The sequence below is a fragment of the Lycium ferocissimum genome, chromosome 10 (genome assembly GCF_029784015.1).
Source record: "Lycium ferocissimum isolate CSIRO_LF1 chromosome 10, AGI_CSIRO_Lferr_CH_V1, whole genome shotgun sequence".
Classification (NCBI taxonomy): Eukaryota; Viridiplantae; Streptophyta; class Magnoliopsida; order Solanales; family Solanaceae; genus Lycium; species Lycium ferocissimum.
In genome coordinates this window covers 43,760,721-43,778,294 of record NC_081351.1, presented here as the reverse complement: position 1 = coordinate 43,778,294, position 17,574 = coordinate 43,760,721, and positions in this window count along the sequence as shown.

The following is a 17,574-nucleotide window of genomic DNA, read 5'->3' as shown; positions in this document are numbered from 1 at the left end:
CACTTTTTTTTTTTTTAGGCATAACTACACTTTTGCTAATTACATTTCGTAGCTACAGTAACATGTATTCAAATTCGGTTGTATTTCGTTGTATTCCAATTCCAATTCGGTTGTATTTACACTGTATTCAAGTTATCGTATTTAAATTCGATTGTATTCAAACAACATAAATGAAAAAAATAGGGATATTCATCTGTAGTCAAATTCATTGTATATAAAAAGAATTCAGATGTATTCAATTCGGCTGTATTCATTCATAACTACTTTTACATTGTATTCAACTTATTGTATTTAAATTTGGTTGTATTCATACAACATAAATGCAAGAAAATACAAGGATATTCAGCTGTATTCAAAATTTACTGTATTCATTTGTATACAAAAAAATCTCTCCTTCGAAATACAGGAGAAAAATACATAAGAAACATTTTATGGTACACTAGATCTCTGACACTTTAGATCTCTGACGAACAATACAAAATACACTAATGTATACAACAATACAGTGTATTTTTCGGTCAAATCTGGAAAACACAGTGTATTTTACGTCAGATCTAGGCCACCGACCTACTCATCTTCCGGTCAGTGTGGCGGCAGCGGTTAGAACTCGCCCGAAAAGATGGAGAGGTAGATGACGACTCTGCCATTGATGAAGAAGATGACGTCATTTCCATTTAAATCAACAAAGATCCATACAAAAATCAAACGAACTGTTAACAATCCAAAAACTTAGGGTTAGATTTGACGGTAATGGCGGCGGCGGTGGTTAGACTCGCTGGAGAAGATGGAGAGGAAGACTGAACTAGACGTTAGAGAGAGAGAGAGAGAGAGAGAGAGAGAGAGAGAGGGGGGAGAGAGAGTTGCGGACGTTAGAGAGAGGAGGAGGAGAGAGTTATGTATTTCACCTTAATAGCTAATTAATGTCATTAACATACAACTTTTAGTTATGGGGAGTAATTAATGCAAACTATAGCTACTAAATATAATTATCTACTACTAGTTTGCCACGCCATGTAGATTGCCCTAATAAAATAAACTGGACCGGGTCCTTGTCAATTGGAGCCCAGGATCAGCCAAGCCCAGTTCTCCATCAGCCCAACTAAAGGATTCGAGCCAGTTTATTTAATTTTCTTTTTCACTTATTTTGTATATTGGAGTTGTAAATAAAGCGGATATTGAAATCAGTTTCTCATTTTATTTTTTTTTCATTTTCATCGACTCTATCCCTTTCTCTATTCTCTCTCGGAATTAGGGTTGTCCATGAATGGTACCTTCATTTCTGCTTGATTTCTAATGTTTACACGTGTTTTTAATATTGATGATAATGTTAATTTTGAGTGTCAATAGATAAAATAAAAAAGGGCAAGGCACAACATAAGAAAATACTAATACTGGTAGAAGATTAGTGGACTCTGTTTACATAGTTCACATTTGTTTGAATTGCAAATAATTCCACACGACCAAACAGATTAGTTATGCTTTCTATTAATTGGTGTCTTCTATGTGACTTATTTAATTCGTTAAGAGCACTACTTCATTGACATATGTTTGCGACCTCATTAGCAATTTTCATACTTTAATTAATTAATTCCATACTCATTAATGTTTGTATGTGTAATTAATTTTCATGTATGTTTTGGTAGAGTTGTGCGGAAGCCATGAAAGGAAAGGTTTAAAATAGCTTTCAATCAATAAGTTTAAAGCATTTCAGTTACTTGTGCAAATAAATAAAAAATGATTACCTCTTCCCAAAATGTCTTTATAATGAAAACCATAATATAGCTTTTTCCATACCTTCTCAAGAAACCCCATATTAGCTACATATCAACCAACCCTGAAACTCCTCAACCATACCAACTTTGACTATTACTGTTCAACCTTTTCCCTCTCTCATTATATTCTACTAAGTATTAGAGAGTGTATTAGAGAGTCATAATTAAATTATACTGACGATATAATAAAATTCTTAAATCATTAATGCAATTTAACTTATTATAATTATATACTAGGTTAGTTGATTACTATTTATTTCACTGTACTAACCAATAATGTTATATAAAGTAAATATTTCATATACCAGCATGCATGTAACTTGAATTTTAGAACAATAGGTAGCGTGCCTCTATTTCTTTTTGTAATTAATGTTCACGTATGCATATATTATAATCCTTCTACGACATGCTTTAATTTTATCAATCGTATCACTTCGATTAAATGCAATTTGTTACAGGGTGGTTGTTTATGATGTTAGCTTCATTAAATTCGCTGTTTTGGTCTTACAATATATGGGTACTCAAGCCCCTCCCCCCCTACAACAATCACATTTGCAGGCCCTACCCACAAAAGAAGAAAATTAAAAAGAAATAACTGTGCCTGTTAATTAGTCTAATCTTCTGGAGCAGATCGATAAATATCTTGGTAACTTCTAGAATCATTATGCTGTTCAAATTTTTTTGTCATTCGTCTTAAATTTTACACAAGAATCTCAGACGAGTTAGTTGACCGATAGTGTATATATATAGACTGAAATATACTTGCAGCCTAAAAGAACAAATATCTTCTGTTGAAAATTGTTTCTATGATAGTATTTATTTAATGATGCTTCCATACTTGAAAAAAACCTGAGGTAACTTGTGTTTCTTCCTCACACCTTTATTTATGCTATTTCTAAGGGTTTAACTTATATATGCTAGGAAACGTAAAAGATTTTTTATACTATATATCAAGTCGTCTAAAAGATAATTACATGTAACTATACATAATAAGTGAGATATACGCGAAAATAAAATAGATAATTTGCTACAACAAGTTCAAATACACCGACAATGTAAAATATTCTGGTCTCCGATATCCAACTTGGGGCCCAACTAATCCGAATTCGCATCAAAAAGTCTCACTCGGGGTGGGGAGGGAAGGGGGGGGGGTGTAGGGGAGTTGTAGTAAAGCACTCCCTAACAAAGGCGACTCGACACTGCAACTCGAACCTATCCTTTTGGTGAAGAATGGAGGAGTATTTACCATTTCACCACAACATGTAGTTATAATCATATTTTATCTTTATGCTAGTGTATATAAGTTAAATATTAATTATTTCTGTAAGTTCTCTTTACCAACTGGATTGAGTAAGAACATTAAGTTTTACCACCAATGTTGTGGCAGAATGGATAGGATATCTCCATGCTTAATCAGAATTATCGGCCGGTTTGATCGAGGGATTGAAAAAATCATGTCATGCTCCCTTCCCCTTTAATGAGCCTTACAATGCGTGAACCCGGATTAATCGAGATCCAAAACAGGTATATATATATATATATATCGGACACCGAGTATAAAACGAAAAATAGTTAAAAGAAAAGGACGTTAAGCTTCTGTTTCACAAACAAATGTGTCAATGCAGTAAGTAGTCTCAAAAGCAAAAATAAAACGCTTTGGAAGCCAATCTTAGGATTATAATAGCGTGTCATTGGACACGATCTTTGAAGTGAAGTGACGGATAAGAATGTGTATATATAGTAGGCCTTTTCTTGTTTCATTTCGTTCTGGTCAAATAATTAAAACTAACCCTAATTAATCCCTTCTTAATTATTGTATTCCAAATTCGGGGCAAGTACAGGTAGTTCAATGGTTTCGTAATTCAAGACTTTGATTACTTCTCACTTTCAACTAAATAAAAATAAGAAACTTTAACGAGTTAGCCCACTTCTCCAAATTGAGGCATATATAAAGCAAAGTGGAACAAGAAAATGATACTTCAGCTGCCAATGGTTTCCAATAAAAGGAGTCATAATCATTCTTTGAATAACGCCCTTAATATGCATGATCTCATGTCATCTAAAAGAGAAAAAGATGATTAATTTATTCCACCAAGCTACTTTAAGTTGACAAGAAAGAACATAATAATAATCTTGGGAATTATGTTATAACCACCAATAATGGTCTTATCTTAAACCAACTTAATTTATGTAGCTTTGACTAGCTTAACCGTGTGCTTCATTCGTTATGCTAATAAAAGGAAACAATTCTTATAATCACAGCCGGATTCAAGAGTTGAATATTATGGGTTCGGGTACGGAATTCCACCACAACCATTTGAATTATTACTGGGTTCAAACTCTATTATTTTTACTTAGCTAGTAAATTTTTTAATACATATGCAGAGTCTGAGGGCCAAAGCTATTGGCTTCAGATGAACCCATACGTCCTTTTGACTACCTCTGTCCCCTCTTATAATCAATAGATTTTAGGGAAATCAGTGTCATTGTTTAACGCTAGCTACCTGAAAAGTTTGTTTACGGATTAGAAAACTTCTATCTCAGTGAAAAAAGCTGTTACATACCACATTTTCAAATTTCATCACACGACTTAACGCGCTACCACCATGTTTCCATGGCTTAAAGTTTTCTATAGATATTTGGAATAGAGGAGATTTGTTATTTCTAATAGTCGAAGCCAAATATTGATATGGTAAGTTAATTATCACGCCTTTGAAACGTGAGAACGTGGGGTAATTTAAAATATTTGTTAGGTTGGTGTATTATGTTATTCATAAACTTAAAAATGAATGTAAATTTAATTTTGGATACTGGTGAAAGGTAAACAACAAATTGTTAAATTATGCAAAGTGGTGTTTAGATTGTCATACTGTGAATCACATTGTACGCAAAGCAAACTGGCCCAACTAAAACAGGCTTAAAATAGGAAATTAATGGGCCGGATCCATTTAATCTGATAATCAGTCGGACGTGAGCTAGACCATGGGCCTTTTGGTGTGATTCTCTAAACTATTTCCGATAGTATTGAAATAAGATGTGTTAGGCTGTTAGCAATTGAAAATTGTGGGCATTTGTATTAGAATGTTGTTGCATATCAAATTTGGCGTTGATTTGGACCGATTATGAAGCAAAAACACATTGGTAAGTTTTACACAGCAAGTTATGGCGACATATTAGAATTTGTAGTCAATCCAAATCAGGATTTATAGTCATGATTCTGGCGATCCGTCAGGTTTGACCGTAAATCCTGGTGATCCGTCAGGATTTGTGGTAAGGCAAGTTTTGCCATCAATTTGAAATTCGTCAAAATTTGTGGCGAAATTCAAGCGATTCGTCACAATTAGCCATAAATCCTAAATCCATGGCTATTCATTAGAATTTTGCTACTTAATGTTGGCTGCTATTAATTTATTTTTGCAGATTTTTTTCTTAATGAGGTCAAAATTTAAATGATCGCACTAAAGATCCTATTTGTGCAAATCACCTATCATCGTGGGTACACTATAAGTCTATAAGGTCACCTCTCACGAACCGTATCACACTGACCCAAAATTTAATGGGCTAAAATAGTATCGACTTGTTGCAAAGGTGTCCAAAAAATATGTGGGTTTCTATTTAACAAAATTGTCACTTCGGGAGGGAGGGGGCATGAAATTACACACAATGACCTTGAAAAAAGTGGTCTTGAACTTTTAATTCTCATTTATTTCATGGGCAAACTTTCACGGTCAAAAGTTAAAATTTTATTCACGAGGGAAATAGGATCAAAAGTTCAAGATCACCCAGAATAAAGTAAGGCACATACTAGCTTACTCTAGCAACTTTTTTTGTCCTCACAAAGCTTCTTCTGTATAGATATACTTGTATTCGGTTTCTCAAATGAGCTATTTTTATTTTCTCCATCTGAAGCAAAGTCGCTGATTTTTAGCATTACCGAATTAGTGAAAAAAAAAAAATTTAATACCTTTAGTGCAATAAAATAATTGAGTGACTTGAAATTAATCCAGAGAATCAGTTCATGAAAAAAATCGTGAGGGTCAGCTCTTCCTTGTCAGAAGCACTCCAAGAATATTAGTGGTTTCAAAATATGTTGTATCCATCGTCCAAATGTGTAGATGATTTATCAATTCAATCGGTCACTAATGCTATAGTTAGCCATTATCTAATCCCCTTCTATACGATGTTGTCTCACTTATTATTTATTTTAACCCGTTTTACTCGAATATAACACTATGCTATCATCTCGAGAGGAAAAATTTACGTACAAGTAATATACACTTTGTATAATTTCTTGCATAGTTAATTGAAAAAAGGTTAACCATCTCCACGTAAGATGAATCATGATAATATCAGACTTTTTTCTTTAAATCATGCGGTAGGTTTGGACTTGTCCCTCGTTATACGAAGAATGTCAATTTGACGTTAGTCTCCCCACCTTTTATTTTAAACTTATGACATTTGTTCAATCATATTTGATTAGGCCATTCATGAACAATTACCAAAACATAAAATATGCTTATGAATGGAAAATTACGGAGGTTTAATTAACCGTTGGAATATAATTGCCGCAAAATGATTGTGACGATTCTTTAAAAATAGCCTCGTGAGAGCATATTACAAGGGTTAACAATCGTCGCAATTTATAATTATAACCTCATAATTTATTTTTTTATAACGATCGAATTAGGTAGACCTGCTCGAAATTTGGTCATTATAATTTGATGCATATTTCTTATTATAAATTAATAATCTGTTACGCCACTAGTCAAAAGGATAAGTATTAAAAGTAGACTCAAAATCATTCGAAAAATAAGTCATAATAGATATTCCTAAAATATGAATGGTTGACCAATTATATACATCCAAAGCGTAGAGTTTTAACCTCCCTATAATGGCTATTGTAGGAGGAAGCCGTGTATACTGCAATATTTGATTAGGAGAATGAGTCTCAACCACCCCACTTGGGTTGTTGAGTGGTTCAGAGAACATCTATTAATCATTTGATGCATGAAAGTGACTTTCTAAATTTGGTTATACTTTTTGACCAAAACTTTGGAAAATTAAACACCTACGTACAGAAGAGGAAATGGTAGGTATCCCCCACGTTAATTTGCAGTGACTTTTTTGAAAATTTTAGCAAAAAGTCGCATCCTCCTATAACATTTAACATCTTAAAATCTAAATAGATATATTTCTCTTGTTGGATCTTTTTCAAAATAGTAGTTAAACTTTTGTAGTCGTGAAAATCCGTTATTGCTGCAATTGTGGTAGTGTAGCAATTAACGGCTTCACATATAAGGTTCAGCTCTCTCATATTTTGTCGTGAGAAAATGTTTAGAATGTACATCTGAGTAATTTAACTTCAAGTTTATAAATTAAAGTAAAGTAACAAGATATATCACTTAACTATGATTAAGTGATTAACCCTTACATAACATACAAATGTCTAGTATTCGAATGCAGGTAAGTTTTTTTCACCGGTGAATCCTCTTTTTCATCTAATCTAACAGTTGCATTACATTTTCTTTTTATAGTGGTCAAATATATCATGAATTCGATACGTGGACAACTCAGAAGATGATGCTTGGCAGATCAAGTCTAGTCAGAACTAGCTCAGCAAAGTTAGTTCTGGTCAGGGTTTAAGATTATGCATGGGTGACATCCTCCGGACATGTTCCTAGTCTATTGTAAGCCCAGTGCACCAGGGACGATTTGTCTTGCCTCGGAGTAAGGCGAACGATAAATCTTTGATGACCGGTCATGATAAGATGCACATATTATATATTAATCGATTTCGCATTATTCTGGATCCACTTCGGCAGTTATGTATCCACGTACATAACGGACTCAATGAGCAAATAGTGATCATTAATTATGAGCAACTGAACAGGGAAAAAAACGTTACTTAGGGTTAGATTATAAATACACCTATTTCCCCTACTTGAAACCCATCTCATTTTCATCATCTCCACTGTATAAACATATAATTTGTAGCAACAAGCAAGTCCTTACTTTTCCGATTAATTTGTCTGACAGTTCCGCCGGAGATAAACTCAATAAGATCTTTTCTTACTCTTTTGCTCATTACTTTAATTTACAATTCCTTATTATTTACCTGTTATATTACCTTCACAAGAAAGTTCCTAGCATCAAGAAGTTAGTATTTTATCACTATAATCTACGTGCCCTTGACCTCCAAATATAAATTCGATTGTTATTCTAAGTCACAGATTTACGGATAAACACTTTTTAATTTCAGAATTCCTCAATTCATATAACATGTTGTAACTGTTGGGTTTAAGTGTTAAGGTGAATGGTAAATGGAGGGATGGAAAAATGGAGGGAAATGAAATTGAATTAAAAAAAAAAAAAAAATTGCAAGTAAACTTTGTCCCTCATTAGCGGGGGAAAGCAAAACTTGTGTGCACTTTAATTATATTCTATGTGTGCTTTCTGCCGCATGTTGTGTTTGTCATTCATCGGGGTTTGTTGTATCGCTATATAAGTGAGTTTAATTTGTTCTATTCTGGGAGGATATATTTCGTAACCTCGGGTACATTGAGCGGAATAGTTTCATTAAGGACACACGGTGAATTCCGTGGGCTCCAAATTATTTTTCATTCTTTCCAAATTCTGTTTCAAATTATTTTTCGAATACAAATTAATAACAGTAACTTTGTACTATTCTTTTTTGCAACAGAAAACAGAATTATTCATGAGAATGAAAGACTCATTTAATTGATTCGTGTTTTTAATTCATCCTAATTGTTCCAACAACCAATTAAGAAGTTAAAACAAAAATCAACTAAGTATAAATATTGATCATCAACTCAAGTCTTGATTCTAAAATCCTGTGGCATGGATTATTTTCTAATATTTACTCACATGATAGTGGTACAGGTACTAACTCTTTTAATTGTTGTATTCGAACAATATTGTTTTCTTTTATACCCAAGTTGATCTCACCAGTCAAGTTGTAAAGGTAGACCAATTGTAAGAAAACTAATATATTCATAGGTGGCTATGCTTGTCGAGGTACATATAATTCCTGTACTAGCAAGATTCACTAATAAAAGTGTAAAGAAACCTTCCATGCTTAGTAATGGAAGTTCATGCAAAACATAAATGTAGAGTAGCAGTTATTCAAAGAAGGAGAAGATAGAATTTTATATTGAACTTGTGATTGTAATCAACATATTACAATGTATATATAGTGTATACACACTCAACTAGAAGGATCATTAATCCCTTAACCGTGTAGATCAATAACTAACTTGACACTAACTAACCATCTAACTACTTAACTGCATTTAACTAACTTTGATAGCTGGAAATGAGTGAGCTGCCCATGTGCAGTATTTGTTTTCCTTCAACACTCCCCCTAAAGTTAGGTGAGGTGAAAAATGTCAAGCACACCTAACTTGGACTTCCAATACTCATGTTGAACCTTAGGTAATCCTTTAATTAATATGTCTGCAGGTTGTTCTGTTGTAGAAATGTACTGAGGTGAAACAAGAACTTGTTAAAATTTTCTCTTATGAAATGACAATCAATCTCTATGTGATTGGTTCTCTCATGAAAAACTGGATTTGCTGCAATTTGTAGTGCAGATTTACTGTCACTAAAGATGGATACTGGTTGAGATATTTCTATACCAATTTCTTTTAGTAATCCACGTAGCCAAGTTAACTTTGCTACTCTAATGGCAAGACTCCTATACTCAGATTCTGCAGAACTCCTTGATACTACAGTTTGTTTCTTAGACTTCTATGATAAAGTGAATTGCCATACTTAACCATGAAGCCTGTTACTGATTCCTGGTAATGGGACAGGCTGCCCAGTCTGCATCACAAAATGCAGTGATCTCACTCTTTGACTGACTAGATAGTAGTAATCCTTGCCCTGGTTGGTTCTTGAAATACTTCACCACTCTTAAGGCAGCTTCCACATGAGACTTCTTAGGTGTTTGCACAAAATTGACTCAGTGTTTGGACTCCAAATGATATATCTAGCCTAGTCACTGTTAAGTACAATAGTTTCCCTATAAGTCTTTGGTATGCACACTGATCTGCTGGATGATCTTCTTCTTGGTTGCATTTGCCTTGCATATCTTCACTCTTGTCCTTTATGCTGTCATCATACAGTTTTGATGTTAGTTTACATTGACATCTAGTTTTACATTGACATCAATTGGTGTAACCACCGGTTTAGCAGCAGCAGCTAAGCCTGCTTCAGAAATTAACTCCATGGCACATTTCTTCTGATGCATAGTAATCCCTTGGCTTGATCTTGCAAATTCAATTCCTAGAAATTATTTTAACTCTCCTAAATTCTTCATTTTGAAAGCATTTTGAAGAGCAGTCTTAGTTTCTTGTATCAGTTCTCAGCTATTTCCAATGATAAGCATGTCATCTACATACACAAGAATGAGAATGGTTCCTTGTTTTGAGTTTCTGATGAAGAGAGAGTGATCATGCTGACTTTGCTTGAATTGAAACTTAATGAGAGCTTCTGATAACTTAGCATTCCACTGCCTAGGGGCCTGCTTCAATCCATACAAAGATTTTATCAGTCTGCATACTAATATCTCCCCTCTGACTGGTAAATCCTTGTAGCATATCCATGTAGATTTCATCATGTAAGTCTCCTTGTAGAAATACATTGTACACATCCATTTGATGGATATGCCAATTCTTTACAACAGCTAGTGGCAAAATAGTTCTAACTGTCACCATTTTCACCACAGGTGAGAAAGTTTTGTGGATGTCAATCCTTTCTTTTTTACTGTATCCCTTTTCTATTAGTCTAGCTTTGTATCTTTCTATTTCTCTATTTGCCTTGTACTTTATCTTATATATCCACTTGAAACCAATAAGTGTTTTCCCTATATGTAATGGCACCACTTCCCATGTTCGTTATTTTCTAGAGCAGCAATTTCCTCCTTCATTGCTTGAATCCACTTAGGATCCTTGTTGGCTTCACTATAAGTTGCAGGTTCTGTTATTGCTGAGACTGCAGCTGTGTAAGCTTTATACTTAGAAGAAAGCTTATCATAACTGATTTACTGGTTCATATTGTATGGAACTTCCTTGTGAATATTTAGTGAAACAAAATCTCTCATCCAAATTGGTGGTTGTTTTGTCCTTGCAGATTGTCTAGTTGGAGTTGGTACCGGTGCTTGTTGTACAGGTATTTCCTCTAGTTGCTGATCTGCTAGTTGATTTTCTATATGTTGTTGTATTGGTGGTTGTTGAATGTATATTTGTTCTAGTTGCTGATATTCTATTGAGTTGTCTGTATTTTGAGATGGTAATCCTTCAGGTTCAGGAGTTTGAGTGTATTTGTTGGTACATGGACTTGTGAATTCAACTGACTAGTTGGTTGCATTAACCAATCTACATTAATCCGATCATTTGTATCGTGTAGGAACAACACAAGCGCATCTTATCAATCCTATTTTAAAATGCGAAGACCTCTTCTTTGAAGATCACATCCCTGCTCACAAAATAAGAATTATCAGCCAAGTCATACGAAATGTACCCCCTTCTGCACTTCTGAATAGCCCATGTGTACAATAGATTTTGCTCTTGACATTAGCCTATCAGTCTGAGTTAGGTCCTTAGCAAAGCATAGACAACCTAGAACTCTTAAGTGTTTTATTGAAGGTGGCTTATTATATAGTTTCTCATATGGAGATTTGTTATGCAAAATATGACTAGGCAATTTATTTATTATATAAACTGCAGCAAGTATGCAGTGTCCCCAAAATTTTATAGGAATATCAGATTGGAGTCTAATAACTCTTGTGACCTCTAAGATATATGTCTGTGTTTCCTCTCAGCAACACCATTTTGCTGAAGGGTGTACACACAAGTCCTTTGATGGATTATCCCCATTTGTTTGAATATGTTATTGCAGATATTATTCAGGAAGACTGTGCCATTATCAGTCCTTATTATCTTTATTGACTTGTTGAACTGATTCTTAACATAAGCAAAGAAATGTTGTAATGAGATAAATACATCAGTCTTTTGTTTGAGTAAGAATATCCAAGTAATTCTTGAAAAATCATCTACTATTGTGAGAAAATATCTGTTTCCATCAAAAGTACAAGTCTTATAAGGACCCCAAAGATCTATATGTATCAGATCAAAGCAGCTATTACTTCTAATAGTACTATGCTGAAAAGGAACTCTAGTTTGCTTAGCACATGGACAAACTGAACATTTATTCAAATTTTCTCTAATTTGTTGTAAACTACAGAAAATAGTCTGTTTAACACTGTAGAGGAACTGTGTCCTAGTCTCATATGCCAAAGATTGATGTTACCCAAATGGTTTTCCTGGTCATTCTTCTGAACAACAAAGCATGCATTCTTCTCCAATTTATTCCATTGATGTAACAAGAAGTACAAACCATCTTCTATCTTACCAATCTCCTTCACTTTTCCAGTGAAGAGATCCTGAAAAACACAAAAGTCAGGAAAGAAGGAAGCATAACACTGCAATTTCGTTGTTAGTTTAGACACAGAAAGTAAATTGAATTTAAACTTTGGTACATGAAACACATTTGATACGGTGCTTCTGTCTGAAATTGAGCTTTTCCCTACATAAGTGACTAATGAAAGATCACCAGTAGGGAGTTGCACCTTTTTTGGAAATTGAGGCACTTTTATAGAATCTTTGTTTAATAAGCCAAGATCTGAAGCCATGTGATTTGTGGCTCCAGTATTTATAATCCAATATGTATTACTAGAATCTAAAGAATTTAAGCATTTTTCCAAATCTGCAGAATAGTCATTGGATTCTAATAAACTTAAACATTGGTCCAAACCTGTAGAATTACCATTAGCATTTGCAGAGAATGAGTTGTTATTGTTTGAAGTAGAAGGACCACTGATTTGTTGCATATTTGTTTGATTCAGCACCTGAACAATTTGTTCATACTAGTTTCTAGTAAAAGGAACTTGTTATCCTCCTTGCACTTGTAAGCCATTATATCCAAGATTAGTTTGACCACCACAACCAAACTGATTTTGTACCATCTCATCAGTATTTTGCCCATATGTAAAGTTAGGTTGATTGTTGCACTTTTGTATGATTAGCATATTTTGATTCTCATCTTCATGGCCAACCTCACCAAGTACATTATATGCAGCACCATGACCTTTGTATCCACCACCTGACACACCTTTCTTTCTTGACTTAAAATCAATAGGATAGCCTACTAGTTTATAGCAAGCGTCTTTAGTGTGTCCTTTACACTTACAGAAATAACACACTAGAGTAAAGTTCTGATTATTATTTTGATGATAGGACTGATTTTCACCTTGATTATTAGCTTTCTTGAACCTGTACTAGTTGCTAGGACCAAAGACCATTGTTTCTAGGATATAAGGCAACTTCATAATTTGCATTAGTAGCAGAATTTGCTCCTAACACACCTGTATTATTTACTCCTAACACACCTACATTAGCAGCAACTTTCTTTTGACTTTCATCACTAATTACCATGGAATAAGCTTTGTTCACAGAGGGTAAAGGGCAAATCATCAAGATTTGGCTCCTAGATTGACTATAAGAATCATTCAACCCCATCAAAAATTGAAATAGTTTCAACTTCTGTAAATGTAAGACAAACTCCCTAGACTTATCACAGTTACATCCAGGAGCAGGTACCAAGGCCTCTAACTCCTCCCATAGATCCTTAAGTCTTAATAAATATCTGACAGATACTGACGAGCAGACACGCCTTGAGTCAAAGTGGCAATCTCTTTGTGCAGATTGAAAGTTCTTGGTCCATCCACCTTGCTAAACCTTTCAGCCAGATATTGCCAAATTGTTTGTGCTCTTGTTGCATACATGATACCCCCTAGCAAGTTCTTGGAAACTGAATTCATTACCCAAGATAAAGCAATTGCATTAACACTCTCCCAATGGTTCCCCATTTATTCAGGAAAATTTTCTTTACTACAAGAACCATCAACTAAGCCTAATTTGTTTCTTCCAAGAAGAGCAATTCTCATGGACCTTAGCCAGATAGAGTAATTTTCCATACCAGTTAATTGAGAGGATATGATCTGAATACCACTTACATCAGATGGATTCAAGAATAAAGGATGGTTATAGTCAATTCTAACAGCTTGATTTCCATTATTCTGATTCTGGTTTGGAACTTGATTCCCTACTGCGGGATTTGCATTGTTGTTTGGCACATTGTTGTTTTGAATCCCACTATCTACTTGAATTCCATTGCCTTGAATATTAACATTGTTGTTCATCATTGTTCTTGGTTGAACACTCACAGAATCTTGACTTTGATATTAGCAGAAGCAAAACAGAAATAAACTTTTGAATGCAATTGAGATCTGGGTATCCAGAACTTCTTTTTGATTGTGATTGACTCAAGATCATATAGGAAAAACGTCCTGCTCTGATACCATGTTGTGAAATGAAGATCAAAGTGTAAAGAAACCTTCCATGCTTAGTAATGGAAGTTCATGCAAAACGGAAATCTGGAGTAGCAGTTATTCAAAGAAGGAGAAGATAGAATTTTATATTCAACTCGTGATTGTGATCAGCTCATAACAATGTATATATAGTGTATACACACTCAACTAGAAGGATCATTAACCCCTTAACCGTGTAGATCAATAACTAACTTTACACTAACTATCTAACTACTTAACTGCCTTTAACTAACTTTGACAGCTGGAAATGAGTGAGCTGTCCATATGCAGTATTTCTTTTCCTTCAACAATATTATTAAAGCATAACCATATCATCAGTCATTTCTTGGACAATATTATTACTTCACTTAAGCATCATAGTTTATGTTTATAGCCTAGGACATGCTGATATATATGAGTAATTAATAAATTGTGGTTGGCAAAAAGAGACAAATATACGAGATTGAAGAATAATATCTTGGTTTTTCTTGTCTAGCTAGGTAGGATATTAGACTAAGATTAATACCGCAATCCTTACATCTCAAAAGGTATTATACATGTTCTTAATCTCTGTGGTCGCTAGTTAAAGTTTTATGGTAAATTAAAGTTATGCAATGGTCTTCGTTAACTTGTATTGTTGATAACTTAAAAATGTTATTTAGATGTTTTGAGCTATATGTCCCATATATAAAATTTAACTTAAATATACTTGGCCTTATAGTGACGGGAAACAAAATTTCATTTTACTTGCTTAAGCTTACTAATTTGTTGGTGTTAAGGTCGAAGGATTAGGAATTTGTCCGAATCTCTTACAAACTATTGACGACAATAACAAAGATAATAAAAAAAAATCTAGTACTAACAACAAAGAAAGAGATAGAAAAACTTATGGTGAGAAATTTGACCATAGAGCCAACCAAAAATATGCAGAACAAGATAATTAAAGATTTGTAGAGAAGTCTTGGATGATTTAGAGTTGGAGTTTCTATAGAGCATGTCGAGGAAGTTCAACCAATTGATGATTATGTAAAGGATTACAGAAAATTCAAATCAAGATAGAGAAGTATTTTCTTTTTCTTATTTACAATCGAGAAATGTTTTGGCACAACAGAAGAAGGAAATTGTAGTTCAAATTTGCTGTGGGGCATAACTATAGTAACAAGAAACTATGGGCGTTCACTATCTATCACATAAAATAGCAGCATCATTAATCCAATACAATCCATATATCGCTTGAGAAAATGTTTGCTCACATTTGATATTTGTACGAAATTATATTAACTCATCATGATTAACTGATAAAATGAACAAATAACTATAATTAATTTGTAAAAATTTATGTGTAAACCCATAATATATAATTATATGTTTATTGATTTTATACATTGAATACGGATTTTTCTGTTATTATAATACTTAAACTATTTTTGCTCCCTAACATCATGTTTCATCCCTTTGACAAGATATCATTTTGATATCCTATTTCTGGAAGAGTCACTATTTGACTCGTTATCCAAAATTGCTGAGTAATCAAGTTTTATCCGAGTGCGACATTTGCTTCGATATCCATTATCAGAATCACACGTATAAGTAAAATAACTTTGTTACTTTCTCTGATTAATAATATGTCAATTTGCACTTTGAAAACCTACTTTGTGGATAAGGTAAGGTAAATGGATGACCATGACTTCTAATGCTTTAAAATTAGAATGTTCTTGTGGGGTAAAATACCACAAAAGATTCGTTTCACACTTTGGTTCAAACACTACTTATGAGGGTAACATTGTCAATTTCTTGAGAAAGGGAAATTTCCTTCAAGCTTAATGCATCAACAGTTTGCATTTGGTCCCTACCATGTTTAACCACTTCCTTCCTAAGTCCATCAAATGTCTATTTTGCCCTTTTTAGTTTCTCTTTGAGGGTAATATTGTCCCCACACCAAGAATAAAAATAAACAATATATCCCCCGTTCTAAAAGATAATAATACAAATACTTCTGTTGTCTCATTTTTAATGATGATAATTAGAACATAAGATGTTACTTTAAATTATATAGTATTAGATATGAGAGTACTTGAGTCTGCATCTGTTTTTTTTTTTTTTTTTTAAAATCCTATCCGATTGTCCATTATCACGGAATTTCATTAATTCGGATTTGTCTTGCATAAGTACCATTCTAAAAAAGCGCTTCTAATCAAATATTTTTCCATGCCTAGGACTCAAAACTGAAACCTCTGATTAAAGGAGAAGCAACCCCACCTACTGCACCACATTCTTTGGAGAGTCTGCATCTGTTGTTGGTAACTGTTGTTATTTATTTGCTTGTATAAAATTCTGGTTCGTTGCTGACTTGAAGTATTCTTACTTAGAAAAGTTTGATTGAAGTATCACAAACAAGTTTAAAATTTCAATGGTTACAAGAATTATTTTTTAAAATTAAATAGATTAACATGAAATACGTTATTGATAAAATTGTATAAAAATATTAAGATCGCCTTAAAATGGGACAAAATGCTTATTTTACTGTTTATTTACACCAAATTAAGTTGATGACTGGATAATATTTAATGAAAATTAAATTTAAAAATTGAAGTAAAAGCTGAAAAATGATATCTACCATTTAACTTTAAAATTTACAGAGCATATATCACTAAATTTAACTATGCGACAAAAATCAATATATTAGCACTACCTCCGGTTCAAATAAGTGTTTACTTAGCTTTTTATAATTACGAAAATACTAACTCCTAAGCAAAAATATATAATATGACTAAACTACTCTTATAGTTTTTTATTACATAAAAACTTGCTTATCTGATTCTTTCTTAATTATGTTAGTGAATACTTATTTTGAACCAATCTAAAAAGACTAAGTGGACACTTATTTGAACAGGAGGAAATAATTGATAATTTCTCTATTCCAATTTATGTGACACTCTTTCCTTTTTAGTCTGTCTCAAACAGAATGTCATATTTCTATATTTAGAAATAATTTAACATTAAAGTTACCCTTAATAATAAGATGATTTACAATCAAACAAATACCGAAGTTTTATTTTGAACCATAAATTTTAAAAAAAAATATTTTTTTCTTAAATATTATGCCCAACTAAATTGTGCCACGTAAATTGAGACGGAAGGAGTATGTCTTGAATTCGTCAATTCGCAGTAAACATGACATGCATTCAAACGTCACCAACCACAATGAAAACGATAATGAAACAAAAAGAAGAAAAAGAAAAAAATGAAAACATCATCTCGTACACGCGTTCACTATGCTTATCTCACATGTAACAATGAAATATAGTCCCTTAGATTTTCATTCAATGGTGATGATTAATTTGTCGTGTGGGG